Source organism: Pan paniscus, chromosome 22, assembly GCF_029289425.2.
Source record: "Pan paniscus chromosome 22, NHGRI_mPanPan1-v2.0_pri, whole genome shotgun sequence".
NCBI classification, from domain to species: domain Eukaryota; kingdom Metazoa; phylum Chordata; class Mammalia; order Primates; family Hominidae; genus Pan; species Pan paniscus.
The window spans coordinates 39,162,751-39,177,299 of NC_073271.2; the positions used below are offsets into that span (position 1 = coordinate 39,162,751).

At 45.9% G+C, this 14,549-nt stretch overlaps 1 protein-coding gene and 1 pseudogene across 4 annotated transcripts in view; one reads left to right on the forward strand and one right to left on the reverse strand.

The window, feature by feature from the left end:
• Nucleotides 1-92: 92 nt before the first annotated feature.
• The window catches only part of CRYAA (crystallin alpha A), a 66,621-nt gene continuing 52,164 nt past the window's right edge, over nucleotides 93-14,549 (forward strand). For 2 of the 4 annotated variants that reach the window (XR_010111061.1, XM_063601264.1), the window contains exon 1: nucleotides 485-1,914. The gene's annotated coding sequence lies outside the window, so the exon portion shown is untranslated. Of the gene's footprint in view, nucleotides 1,915-14,549 lie in introns of all 4 variants that reach the window. The other 2 variants (XR_008622443.2, XR_008622444.2) reach the window with 2 other exon arrangements.
• On the reverse strand, nucleotides 1,925-11,761 carry LOC117977351 (large ribosomal subunit protein mL51-like; annotated as a pseudogene).

Here is a 14,549-nt window from a genome sequence, read left to right on the forward strand (position 1 = left end):
GTGGCAGCGCTACCCAGTCAGGCGAGGTGCTGCCTGCGCGTGGGCGGGACGCATGCGCGTAGGGAGCACGTAGTGCGCGTGGGAGGCTCCGCCTTTTCGGTCCTGGGAACCCGCGCCCCCTGCCGGTGCCTTCCCCGCCCGGCCCTAGCTCTCTCGGCTTCTCGCCCGCCCGGCGCTGGCCCTGCTGGATCCTGCGCGCCGGGGACTGCGGGCTGGCAGTGCAGACCGAACCCGGGGCCGAGGGGCTTCTCCACAGAGCCGCCTGGGGCTCGGTGGGGGGCGCTCAGCTCGACCCTAGCTAAGGGAGCACTAGGAAGTGCGGGCGTCCCCTTCCCTGCACCCTTGCGGGGCGGGAACCGTCGACCTAGAAGAAAAAAAAAGCTGAGGCAAACTTGATATAAGTAGAGAGGTTATTTGGGCCAAGTTTGAAGATTGCAACCCGGGAGCATAGCTTCAAGCTGCCCTGAACATAGGATTTGCAACAGTGACAAGTGGGTTTATAAAGCTTAAGAGGGGGGCAGTTCTTAAATAGCTCACCAAGAATTTACATGAAAATAACAAGCTATTAATTGGCTGTACGTTGTTCTTTATATCATAATTCCAGGAAAGGAAGTTCATGGGTGAAGGCAGCGGGTCCGGAGCAATAGTGCCTTTAAACAATTGCCAGGCATGGGTGGGGACCGCTGAAGCCCCATAGACCTGTCTCTCCGGGCCGGATTAACCTCGCACGCCTCACATAGCTCGGACGCTCTGTGTTGTTTTTCTTTTCTCACACCCCTCTCCGCTTTACCCTCCCTCAGCGCTTGCCAGGTGCGACCTCCCCGGGGCCCTGCACTCTTGCAGTTGCCTGGCCAAGGCCACCCACAGGTGGAGCTGGAAGGCCAGTGACCTGCCTCTGGGATACCCTTTCAGTCTCCTCATGTCACAAGGCTGGAACCACTCCGTTGGAAGGGTTCTATTCCTCTCTCCTGCGTTTTAACCCCATCAAGCAGCCATTTTCATCTGGTTTCCCACATTCATCAACTCACCTGCGATTTACCTAATTTCCAACGCAACTATCAACTCTGATTAGGTAGAAGTCAGAGAGACAGGGCCTATTTTACTTACCTCCTCCACAAGATGAGCCCCAGACTGTGGGGCAGGACCATGGGATCCTCTTAGCTCGGCTAGAGCTGAATGCTGAGCTCTAGTGTTTGGGCGGATTTGCGTGTTAGAATTGCATTTCTCTTGGCAACAGAGCATCTTCCTACCTGGGAAAGATGAGCAAACTGGAAACCTGTATTAGAAACAGCAGGGCCTCGGAGGTTTAAACCAAAAAGTATCTTGAGACAGGGCTCAATCAATTTAGAAGTTTATTTTGCCAAGGTTAAGGACAATGCCTGGGAGGAAAAAAAACACGGTATCACAGAAACAGTCTGTGGTCTGTGCCTTTCTCCAAAGATGACTTTGAGGGCTTCAGTATTTAAAGGGGAAAAGTGGGCTGGAGGGGAAAGCGGAACAGTGTGGTAATCCACACGTTGCAAGAGAAAAGAAGCAGGTCGGGAACAGTCGACTGTGTACAGCTCACTCCTCAGCAAATCAGCACTTTACATAAGAGAAGCGGATGTTGAACCTTCTATCTGTAGCCGTCTGCTTAGGAACGAAAGGAAAGGCAGCTGCTTACATGACTCAGCTTTCAGCTCATTCTTTTCCTTTTGACAGAGTGAACTGGGGTCCTGACTTTTGTGTTCCTTTCGCAGAGGTGAGGCCAGAGAAGTGACAAGACAGATGCCAGTCCAGCAGGTGGGCATGTCCAGAAAGTGCAGCCTCAGGACACGGTCTGGGAACAAAGACTGCTGGAGAGTTGGAAGCTGGCAAGAGGCTCTCAGCTGTGAAGTACCTGGGGTGGGGGAGAAGTGGTCGGAGAAAGCAGAGGTAAGGTCTGTGCGTGGGAACTGAACTGAAATCCACAGCTCTATTACAAGGAATTAATCTGGTTACTAGAACCAGGGTAGATGATCAGACCAGGGCCACCAGTACCATCCACCCATTTTTCCTGAGAAAAGAAAAATAGGGCAGTCTGAGCTCTGTGAGGTGTGCAGAATGATCAGGCCCAGAGAGGCAGGAGTGTGGGACTTCATTCAGCGCCTCTTCCACCATAGAAGCAACTGTCCAGGGCAATTGTTTGATGGAATTTTTGCTCCTGACAGGCTGCCTCACCCATCATCTTCTTGTTCACATGGAATTAGTGATGCTAAGAATGATGCATAGCCAATCAGCACCTTCTGTTATTTTAATGCAAATTCTTGCTAACAACTTAGGGACTGTCTCTTCCTTTTCCTTAAAACCCCACTGTAACTGCTGCTAATGGGAACATATGTTCAGGGCAACCTAGGGGCATGTGCCCAGGGAGCCATCCTCAAGCTTTGGGCTCAAATAAACTCTATACTTAATCATATTTCCTGAATTTCATTATTTGAGGTTGACATTTTGGCAACCCAGATAGGACCTGAAGCAGGCCTTCAGGGATTGCCACTAAGTAGTGGCATCAATAGTTGGAGCCTTGGTACCAGCACAAACGACTGTTGTTTACTCGACCTCACTGGGGCTGGCAGGGGTCTCTGGTAAGGCCAGTCTTGGGATCTGAATCCTCCCAGCTTAGTTGAAGATTGAGACTTACACACTAATAATTTGATAGGGTTAGAACTGAAGCTCCACTGAAAGGTAGGAGTTTCCATTTTTATTCTCTAGAGATTCTGTTGACTGCAGATTTGTGATTTTCACTTCTGTCTGAGGTTTTGCTTGTCTTTTTACATTTTGCAGCCTTTTCTCTCATTCGAAATTTGGTCAAGGAGAAAGTGTCATCTTTAAAACTGGCCATATTCTGAAACTTGGTTCAACTGACAAATCTAAACATTCTTCTTCTTCTTCTTTTTTTTTTTTTTTTTGAGACAGAGTCTCGCTCTGTCGCCCAGGCTGGAGTGCAGTGGCATGATCTCGGCTCACTGCAACCTCTGCCTCCTGAGTTCAGGCAGTTCTCTGCCTCAGCCTCCTAAGTAGCTGGGATTAGAGGCACCTGCCACCATGCCCTGCTAATTTTTTGTATTTTTAGTAGAGTTGGGGTTTCACCATCTTGGCCAAGCTGATCTTGAACTCCTGACCTCGTGATCCCCCTGCCTCGGCCTCCCAAAGTGCTGGGATTACAGGCGTGAGTCACCGCGCTTGGCCATTTTCTTCTTTAGTGACCAAAATTCCTCCCCTTAGGCATTTTTGGTCATTCAGAAGGAAAATCTAAATTATGGGCACTTGTGCTTCTAAAGGAGACATCCATCTGCAGAGACGGCAGCTGGATTCGTGGACAATGCTTATGGTGCCACCTTCTGTCAGTATCTAGAAACATGGTCTCACTTAACCCATGAAGACCCCAGACTATAATAGCTAAAATGGGGTGCCTTTAAAATAACTAGTTTATGCACTCAATAGGAAAAATCTGCATCTAAAATTTAAAAACTGAGAGAGCTATTTTTCAGTGATACTTAGAAGCTTCTAAAAGAAGTTCTGATGAAGTCATTTCTTTGCAAGAAGAAAACAGAAGATTATCTGAAACTATTTCTTTTGTTTGTTTGTTTTGAGACAGAGTCTTGCTCTGTTACCCAGGCTGGAGTGCATTGGCGTAATCTTGGCTCACTGCAACCTCTGCCTTCCAGGTTCAAACGATTCTTCTGAGCTGGGATTACAGGCATCCCCCACCTTGCCTGGCAATTTTTTTTTTTTTTTTGAGACAGAGTTTCATTCTTGTTGCCCAGACTAGAGTGCAGTGGCACAATCTCAGCTTGTTGCAACCTCCCCCTCCCGGGTTCAAGCGATTCTTCTGCCTCAGCCTCCCAGTAGCTGGGATTACAGACACCCACCACCATGCCTGGCTAATGTTTTGTGTTTTTAGTAGAGACAGGGTTTCACCATGTAGGCCAGGCTGGTCTCGAACTTCTGGTCTCAGGTGATCCACCAGCCTTGGCCTCCCAAAGTGCTGGGATTACAGGTGTGAGCCACCACGCCCAGCCGTCCACAGTTCTTTTTAAAATTTAGAAGTAGTTTCAGGCTGGGTGAGGTGGCTCACACCTGTAATCCCAGCACTTTGGGAGGCCAAGGCGGGTGGATCACGAGGTCAGGAGTTCAAGACCAGCCTGGCCAAGATGGTGAAACCCCATCTCTATTAAAAATACAAAAATTAGCCGGGCATGGTGGTGGGCGCCTGTAATCCCAGCTACTTGGGAGGCTGAGGCAGAGAATCACATGAAACCCAGGAAGCGGAGGTTGCAGTGAGCCGAGATGGCGCCACTGTACTCCAGCCTGGGTGATAGAGTGAGACTCTGTCTCAAAACAAAAACAAAAACAAACAAACAAAAAGACCATGGAGGCTTTCTCCTGTTTGTTTCCAGCTGCTGCTTCTCCTTCTGCCTCTGGGATGATCTAAACTCATCTCTTTCTGCCTGTTCCCTCAGCTCCCATACATCTCTTCAGCAGTGTTTTTGGAATTCCACAATGCACACATTTCCTTCTCTCAAAAAGGGGAAAGTATATTTAAATTTGGAACAGACTGGGCGCGGTGGCTCACACCTGTAATCCCAGCACTTTGGGAGGCCAAATTGGGCAGATCACCTGAGGTCAGGAGTTCGAGACCAGCCTGGCCAACAGGGTGAAAACCCGTCTCTACTAAAAATAAAAAAAGATTAGTGGGGAGTGGTTGCGGGCTCCTGTAATCCCAGCTACTTGGGAGACTGAGGCAGGAGAATCACTTGAATCCGGGAGGCAGAGGTCGCAGTGAGCCGAGACGGCACTATTGCACTCCAGCCTGGGCGACAAGAAGGAAACTGCGTCTCAAAAAAAACCCAAAACAACAACAACAACAACAACAAAAATAAAAAATAAAAGAAATAGGCCAGAAAAGAAATGTTAGCTCAAGCCTGTAATCCCAACACTTTGGGAGGCCAAGGCTGGTGGATCACATGAGGTCAGGAGTTCAAGACCAGTCTGGCCAATATGGTGAAACCCCATCTCTACTAAAAACACATGTGGTGGCATGTACCTGTATTCCCAGCTACTCGGGAGGCCGAGGCAGGAGAATCGCTTGAACCCAGTAGGTGGAGGTTGCAGTAAGCTGAGATGGTGCCACTGCACTCCAGCCTGGGCGACAGAGCGAGATGCTGCCAAAAAGAAAAAGAAAAAGAGAAAGGAAGGGAGGGAAGGAGGGAGGGAAATTAAAAAAATAAAATGCTAACATCCAGGGAATTAGTTCAGCTGAGATCAGATCTGAAACAAGTTAAAACCCTTTAAATGCTCAAACTGCCTGCTCTGGAGCCCCTGCAGGGTTTGTCAGTGCTCCAGCCTGTGGGCCAGAGGCTATGAGTCTCTGCAAACATGAGGCTATGTTTGCAGCCTGGGTTCAATTTCCAGTCCTGTTTTTTTTTTTTTGAGACGGAGTCTTGCTGTGTTGCCCATGCTGGAGTGCAGTGGCATGATCTCGGCTCATTGCAGCCTCTGCCTTCCAGGTTCCAGCAATTCTCCTGCCTCAGCCTCCCGAGTAGCTGGGATTATAGGTGCCCACCACCACGCCCAGCTAATTTTTTGTATTTTTAGTACAGACAGGGTTTCACCATGTTGGCCAGGCTGGTCTTGAACTCCTGACCTCAGGTGATCTGCCTGCCTCGGCCTCCCGAAGTGCTGGGATTACAGGTGTGAGCCACCGCGCCCGGCCTTCTTTTTTTTTGAGATGGAGTTTCGCTCTTGTCACCCAGGCTGGAGTGCAATGGCACGGTCTAAGCTCACTGCAACCTCCACCTCTCAGGTTCAGTCAATTCTTCTGCCTCAGCCTCCCAAGTAGGTGGGATTACAGGTGCTCACCACCACGCCTGGCTAATTTTTGTGTTTTTAGTAGAGATGGGGTTTCACCATGTTGGCCAGGCTGGTCTTGAACTCCTGACGTCAAGTGATCCACCCACCTCAGCTTCCCAAAGTGCTGGGATTACAGGTGTGAGCAGCAAGATTTCTTTTTCTGAGCTGTCTTTAGAGTGGTTCTGACGCTTAGGAAGACTGCTTTGCATTTCTTTGGAGATGCTTGGTTCAGCCTTGGTTAAGTCATGACCTTCATTATGACATTACCTTGGTTAAATCTTTGTTTTTGAGATGGAGTCTCGCTGTGTCACCCAAGCTGGAGTGCAGTGGTGCGATCTTGGCTCACTGCAACCTCTGTCTCCTGGGTTGAAGCAATTCTCCTGCCTTAGCCTCCCGAGTAGCTGGGATGACAGGTGCATGCCACCACACCTGGCTAATTTACCTTGGTTAAGTCTCACTGGTTTTGTGAGTAACTTGAAAATGTCCATTTCGTTTTTTTTTTTTTTTTTTTTTTTTTTTTGAGATGGAGTTTCGCTCTCATTGCCCAGGCTGGAGTGTAATGGCCTGATCTCGGCTCACTGCAACTTCGGCCTGCCAGGTTCAAGCGGTCCTCCTGCCTCAGCCTCCCAAGTAGCTGGGATTACATGCATGCACCACCACACCTGGCTAATTTTGTATTTTTAGTAGAGACAAAGTTTCACCATGTTGGCCAGGCTGGTCTTGAACTCCTGATCTCAGGTGATCCACCCACCTTGGCCTCCCAAAGTGCTGGGATTACAGACATGAGCCACCGCACCCGGCCAAGTTTTTTCTTTTTTTATATAAGTTGGATAAAGTGTTTATAAAAAGTTAAAAGTAGGCCCTCAGGCAGGTAAAGTAGGCTTGCTTCTTTTCAGAGGTATCCATGCTGATTCCAGGCATAGAGAATGCCTCCTTTGCCCTATTCATTAAAGGGCTTCACCCTGAAGTCAGTAATCTAATAGAGAAACAAGCTAAGTTGAAAAGACCCTGTGATGGTTAATATTAGCTGTCAACCTGATTGGATTGAAGGATGGTAAAGTATTGTTCTTGGGTGTGTTGTGAGGGTGTTGCCAAAGGAAATTGACATTGGAGTCAGTGGACTGAGAGAGGAAGACCCACCCTCAATGCGGGTGGGCACCATCCGATTGGCTGACAGTGTGGCTGGAACAAAGCAGGTGGAGGAGGGTGGGAGAAGCTGGCTTGCTGAGTCTTCTGGCTTTTGTAGCCACCCAATGAGTTCACCTTGCCGGCTGCCTAGATGGAGCGGATTTATCGGGACAGGGGAATTGCAATGCAGAACGAGTAATTTACACACAGCTAGCTGTGCGGGCGACTGGAGTTTTATTATTACTCAAATTAGACATCCCAAGAATTTGCAGATCAGAGTTTTTAAAGATAATTTGGCGGCTCAGGAAGTAGGAGTGCTGATTGATCCGGCTGGAGATGGAATCACAGGGAGGTCAAAGTGAGGTTTCCTTGCTGTCTTCTGTTCCTGGGTACGATGGCAGAACTGGCTGAGCCAGATAGCCGGTCTATGTGGTATCAGCTGATCCATAGAGTACAGGGTCTTGCAGAATAAATACCTCAAGCACTGATCTTCGGATTACAATGGTGATGTTATCCCCAGGAGCAATTTCGGGAGGTTTGGACTCACAGCCAGAGGCTGGATGACCTTTAAATCAAAATTTCTTTTTTTTTTTTTCAAAGAAGCCCCATTTTATTACAGAGAGCATACAAAGCCATTTCCTCATAAGGAAAAGTACAGCTTCCCTTCTCCAGGGTGACAGATGAGCCTTTTCTGAAGTTCTCAGCTTTCTCTTCTATCGATATTTCCCATGTCAGTTAAAATGTTTGTAGAGATAGCTGATGCATTTATTGAGGTTGTGCAGCTCATCAGCAAACATTCTATTTCTAACCATTTTCTTCTTTAGCATACAGCATTGCAATTCATTCCCCTTCCAATCTCGAAGCCATATGGGGTCCCTGATCAGTTTTTGGGGTGCTTTTCAAAGTTTCCCAGGATCCTGATGTTGTCATACACTCTGAACATGGCCATCCTCTCATTCCAAGGATCAACTACTTTGGGGGGTAGGAGCCTTATACCGATCAATCTAGGAACACCAAGAGAGAAGCTTCTGCATGCCACACCTAGTCCCACAGGCGCCTACCTGCCCCACATAAGAGGCTCCCTGCCATTTCTCTAGTCTGCCCCTTCAACAGCACACCAAATAAGCCCAAGAATGAGGACCAGATGTGGCCCTCAAGAAGACAACAGGAACCGTCCCTGTCGACTTCACACGGGTACTAACGTGAAGGCAGCCACCTTGGGCCTTAAAATTTCTAATCTTGTAGCTAATTTGTTACTCCTACAAAGGCAGACTGGTTCTTAGGCAAAAAGGGGATCTTTCTGGGAAATGGCTATTATCAATTTTGTTTCAGAGTCAAACTATAAGCTAAATTCCTTCCCAAGGTTGGTTGGCCTGTGCCCAGGCATGAACAAAGACAGCCTAAAGGTTAGAAGCAAGATGGAGTCGGGTAGGTCTGATCTCTTTCACTGTCATCATTTCCTCAGTTGTAATTTTTGCAGAGGCAGTTTCACTTTCATCTTTCTCCTGTGCTGGATGCCTCCTCCGTTCCCCCTGCCCTTGGACATCAGACTCCAGGTTCTTTGGCCTTTGGACTCTTGGACTTAAGCCAGTGGTTTGCTTGGGACTCTCGGGCCTTCAGGCACAGATTGAAGCCTGCACTGTTGGCTTCCCTACTTTTGAGGCTTTTGGACTCCAACTGAGCCACTCCTGGCTTCCTTCTTCTGCAGCTTGCAGACGGTGTATCATGGGACTCCACCCTGTGATGGTGTGAACCAGTTCTCCCTAATATACTCCCTTTCATATATATGTCTATTCTATTCTGCCCCTCTGGAGAACCCTGACTAATGCAGACCCTTGTGTAACTTTGATCTCCAAAATATGGCTTTCTAGCATTTAGCTGGCTATTTTGAAACTCTTTGTAAAAAAAATTTATATATATGAAGGAAATCTCCATTTGTAAGGGCGTCTCCCTCCCTGCACCCAAACTGCTAGAAACTGAAGATGGGGAAGACATTGGCTGAAGACACTGTCTTAGAGTTTACATCACAGACCTTACCTTCGGTGGAAATACTTTTCCTGGCAACCTCGTCTTCACTAGGTGTAGGGACCAGCCCCACAGGATCGGTGGGTTTTTCTCCCCATGTGCAGAGACGAGAGATTGTAGAAATAAAGACACAAGACAAAGAGATAAATGAAAAGACAGGTGGGCCTGGGGGACCACTAACACCAAGATGCAGAGACCGGTAATGGCCCCGAATGTCTGGCTGCGTTGTTATTTATTGGATACAAAGCAAAAGGGGCAGGGTAAAGAGTGTGAGTCATCTCCAATGATAGGTAAGGTCACGTGGGTTACGTATCCACTGGACAGGGGGCCCTTCCCTGCCTGGCAGCCAAGGCAGAGAGTGGGAGAGAGAGAGACAGCTTGCGCCATTATTTCTGCATATCAGAGACTTTTAGTACTTTCACTAATTTGCTACTGCTATCTAGAAGGCAGAGCCAGGTGTACAGGATGGAACATGAAGGCGGACTAGGAGTGTGACCACTGAAGCACAGCGTCACAGGGAGATGGTATGCCTTCGGATAACTGAAGGTGGGCCTGAGGCCCTCCACAAGAGATGGAGGGGTAGAGTCTTCTCTGAACTCCCATGGGAAAAGGGTGACTCCCTTTCCCGGTCTGCTAAGTAGCCGGTGTTTTTCCTGGACACTGACGCTACTGCTAGACCATGGTCCGCTTGACAACAGGTGTCTTCCCAGACGCTGGCGTCACCGCTAGACCAAGGAGCCCTCTGGTGGCCCTGTCCGGGCATAACAGAAGGCTCGCATGCTTGTCTTCTGGTCACTTCTCACTATGTCCCCTCAGCTCCTGTGTCTGTATGGCCTGGTTTTTCCTAGGTTATGATTGTAGAGCGAGGATTATTGTAATATTGGAATAAAGAGTAATTGCTACAAACTAACGATTAATGATTTTCATATATAATCATGTCTATGATCTAGATCCAGTATAACTCTTGTTTTATATATTTTATTATACTGGAAAAGCTCGTGCCCTCGGTCTCTTGCCTCGGCACGTAGGTGGTTTGCCGCCCACGACTAGGCTTTTACCTACACCCTTCTTCCTTGGTTTGAATTCAGCTCTGTGCTTTTGAGATGTGAATTTTTTCTACTTTGTTTCACCTCAGTCATCCCTTTAGAAGTGCCAATTTAGTGTTGCCTAGCTAACCGTTGCTTAGGGATCATGTAAAAGGGGGAAATAAAAACTATTTGAGAGCATAATCAGGTTAAGTATAATGCTAAAACTTACTTTACAAGTTAGTTGGTCTTGCTAAGATTTCTCTTTGGTAGAAATGGGGAATTGGAGAGAAGATTCTTTATAAAAACTATAAGATCTGCTTCTGTCTGTATGTCTATATGTTTATATGTGTCATGTATATGTGATATTTCACTACCAAAATATGTGAAAAAGCTATAATTAATTGGCTTAAAGAAGGGACTGCTTGGCTGGGTGCAGTGGCTCGCACCTGTAATCCCAGCACTTTGGGAGGCGAAGGTGGGTGGATCATGAGGTCAGGAGATCGAGATCATCCTGGCTAACATGGCGAAACCCCGTCTCTACTAAAAATACAAAGAAAAATTAGCCAGGCGTGGTGGCAGGCGCCTGTAGTCACAGCTACTCAGGAGACTGAGGCAGGAGAATGGCGTGAACCTGGGAGGCGGAGCTTGCAGTGAGCCGAGATCGCGCTACTGCACTCCAGCCTGGGTGACAGAGGGAGACTGAGTCTAAAAAAAAAAGCACAGTGATGCTAGGCCAGAGTCTGGGCCCCTGTGTCTGAACAGTAGGTTTTCTTGGCGTATTGGTGCGCTCTTTAATAGAAAATTGTAAGAGTTGGGCCGGGCATGGTTGTTCATCCTTGTAATTCTAGCACTTTGAGGCCATGAGATTGAGACCAGCCTGGGTAGGATAGTGAGACCCTATCACTGTTATTTTAAAAATTAGGAAAAAGAAAATTGTAAGAGTTTATAAAAGGTTTTTGGGAATCTTACTTTGTATGGTCAAAGCTGCCTGAGAATGGACGATTGATAATACACTAATATAAAAGTTAAATTTTGTTTTCTCCGTTGAATAAGAATTTCATGTTGTGTTAAGAAGAGATAGTAAGCTGGGTGTGATGGCTTATGCCTGTAATCCCAGCACACTGGGAGGCCAAGGTGGGTGGATCACTTGAGGTCAGGAGTTCAAGACCAGCCTGACCAACATGGTGAAACCCTGTCTCTACTAAAAATACAAAAATTAGCCAGGTGTGGTGGTACATGCCTGTAATCTCAGCTACTTGGGAGGCTGAGGCAGGAAAATCGCTTGAACTCGGGAGGTGGAGGTTGCAGAGAGCTGAAATTGTGCCACTGCACTCCAATCTGGGCAACAGAGCGAGACTCTATCTAAAAAAAAAAAAGTAAAAGATTTGTTTACCTTTTGAATAAACTGCAAAAAAAGGGGGCTGGGAGAATTTGCCTCATGCTATCTTTATTATGTCTCTTGATTGGGAACTGAGTCTCTGCTCTATTTTAGAGTAAAAGAGTTGCTCTTTGAAATCTTTATTATTTTTTTTTATTACACTTTAAGTTCTAGGGTACATGTGCACAATGTGCAGGTTTGTTACATATGTATACATGTGCCATGTTGATGTGCTGCACCCATTAACTCGTCATTTACATTAGGTATATCTCCTAATGCTATCCCTCCCCACTCCCCTCACCCCACAACAGGCCCCGGTGTGTGATGTTCCCCTTCCTGTGTCCACGTGTTCTCATTGTTCAATTCCCCCCTGTGAGTGAGAACATGCGGTGTTTGTTTTTTTGTCCTTGTGATAGTTTGCTGAGAATGATGGTTTCCAGCTTCATCCATGTCCCTACAAAGGACATGAACTTATCCTTTTTTATGGCTGCAGAGTATTCCATGGTGTATATGTGCCACATTTTCTTAATCCAGTCTATCATTGATTGACATTTAGACAGAAGTCTTTGCTATTGTGAATAGTGCTGCAATAAACATGTGTGTGCATGTGTCTTTATAGCAGCCTGATTTATAATCCTTTGGGTATATACCCAGTAATGAGATGGCTGGGTCAAATGGTATTTCTAGTTCTAGATCCTTGAGGAATCGCCAGACTGTCTTCCACAATGGTTGAACTAGTTTACAGTCCCACCAACAGTGTAAAAGTGTTCCTATTTCTCCACATCCTCTCCAGCACCTGTTGTTTCCTGACTTTTTAATGATCACCATTCTAACTGGTGTGAGATGGTATCTCACTGTGGTTTTGATTTGTATTTCTCTGATGGCCAGTGATGATGAGCATTTTTTCATGTGTCTGTTGGCTGCATAAATGTCTTCTTTTGAGAAGTGTCTGTTCATATCCTTTGCCCACTTTTTGATGGGGTTGTTTGTTTTTTTCTTGTAAGTTTGTTTGAGTTCTTTGTAGATTCTGGATATTAGCCCTTTGTCAGATGAGTAGATTGCAAAAATTTTCTCCCATTCTGTAGGTTGCCTGTTCACTCTGATGGTAGTTTCTTTTGCTGTGCAGAAGCTCTTTAGTTTAATTAGATCCCATTTGTCAATTTTGGCTTTTGTTGCCATTGCTTTTGGTGTTTTAGACATGAAGTCCTTGCCCATGCCTATGTCCTGAATGGTATTGCCTAGGTTTTCTTCTAGGGTTTTTATGGTTTTAGGTCTAACATTTAAGTCTTTAATCCATCTCGAATTAATTTTTGTATAAGGTGTAAGGAAGGGATCCAGTTTCAGCTTTCTACATATGGCTAGCCAGTTTTCCCAGCACCATTTATTAAATAGGGAATCCTTTCCCCATTTCTTGTTTTTGTCAGGTTTGTTGAACATCAGATGGTTGTAGATGTGTGGTATTGTTTCTGAGGGCTCTGTTCTGTTCCATTTGTCTATATCTCTGTTTTGGTACCAGTACCATGCTGTTTTGGTTATTGTAGCCTTGTAGTATAGTTTGAAGTCAGGTAGTGTGATGCCTCCAGCTTTGTTCTTTTGGCTTAGGATTGTCTTGGCAATGTGGGCTCTTTTTTGGTTCCATATAAACTTTAAAGTAGTTTTTTCCAATTCTGTGAAGAAAGTCATTGGTAGCTTGATGGGGATGGCATTGAATCTATAAATTACCTTGGGCAGTATGGCCATTTTCACAATATTGATTCTTCCTATCCATGAGCATGGAATGTTCTTCCATTTGTTTGTGTCCTCTTTTATTTCTTTGAGCAGTGGTTTGTAGTTCTCCTTGAAGAGGTCCTTCACATCTCTTGTAAGTTGGATTCCTAGGTATTTTATTCTCTTTGAAGCAATTGTGAATGGGAGTTCACTCATGATTTGGCTCTCTGTCTGTTATTGGTGTACAAGAATGCTTGTGATTTTTGCACATTGATTTTGTATCCTGAGAATTTGCTGAAGTTGCTTATCAGCTTAAGGAGATTTTGGGCTGAGACAATGGGGTTTTCTAAATATACAATCATGCCATCTGCAAACAGGGACAATTTGACTTCCTCTTTTCCTAATTGAATACCCTTTATTTCTTTCTCCTGCCTGATTGCCCTGGCCAGAACTTCCAACACTACATTGAATAGGAGTGGTGAGAGAGGGCATCCCTGTCTTGTGCCAGTTTTCAAAGAGAATGCTTCCAGTTTTTGCCCATTCAGTATGGTATTGGCTGTGGGTTTGTCATAAATAGCTCTTATTCTTTTGAGATATGTCCCATCAATACCTAATTTATTGAGAGTTTTTAGCATGAAGGGCTGTTGAATTTTGTCAAGGCCTTTTCTGCATCTATTGAGATAATCATGTGGTTTTCGTCTTTAGTTCTGTTTATATGCTGATTTAACATATAATGTTAAATCAATAAACATTATATGTTTATTGATTTGCGTATATTGAACCAGCCTTGCATCCCAGGGATGAAGCCCACTTAATCATGGTGGATAAGCTTTTTTTTATTTATTTATTTATTTATTTATTTATTTATTTATTTTTTCTTTTTTATTGATCATTCTTGGGTGTTTCTCGCAGAGGGGGATTTGGCAGGGTCACAGGACAATAGTGGAGGGAAGGTCAGCAGATAAACAAGTGAACAAAGTTCTCTGGTTTTCCTAGGCAGAGGACCCTGCGGCCTTCCGCAGTGTTTGTGTCCCTGGGTACTTGAGATTAGGGAGTGGTGATGACTCTTAACGAACATGCTGCCTTCAAGCATCTGTTTAACAAAGCACATCTTGTACCGCCCTTAATCCATTCAACCCTGAGTGGATACAGCACATGTTTCAGAGAGCACAGGGTTGGGGGTAAGGTCACAGATCAACAGGATCCCAAGGCAGAAGAATTTTTCTTAGTACAGAACAAAATGAAAAGTCTCCCATGTCTACCTCTTTCTACACAGACACGGCAACCATCCGATTTCTCAATCTTTTCCCCACCTTTCCCCCCTTTCTATTCCACAAAACCGCCATTGTCTTCATGGCCCGTTCTCAATGAGCTGTTGAGTACACCTCCCAGATGGGGTGGTGGCCGGGCAG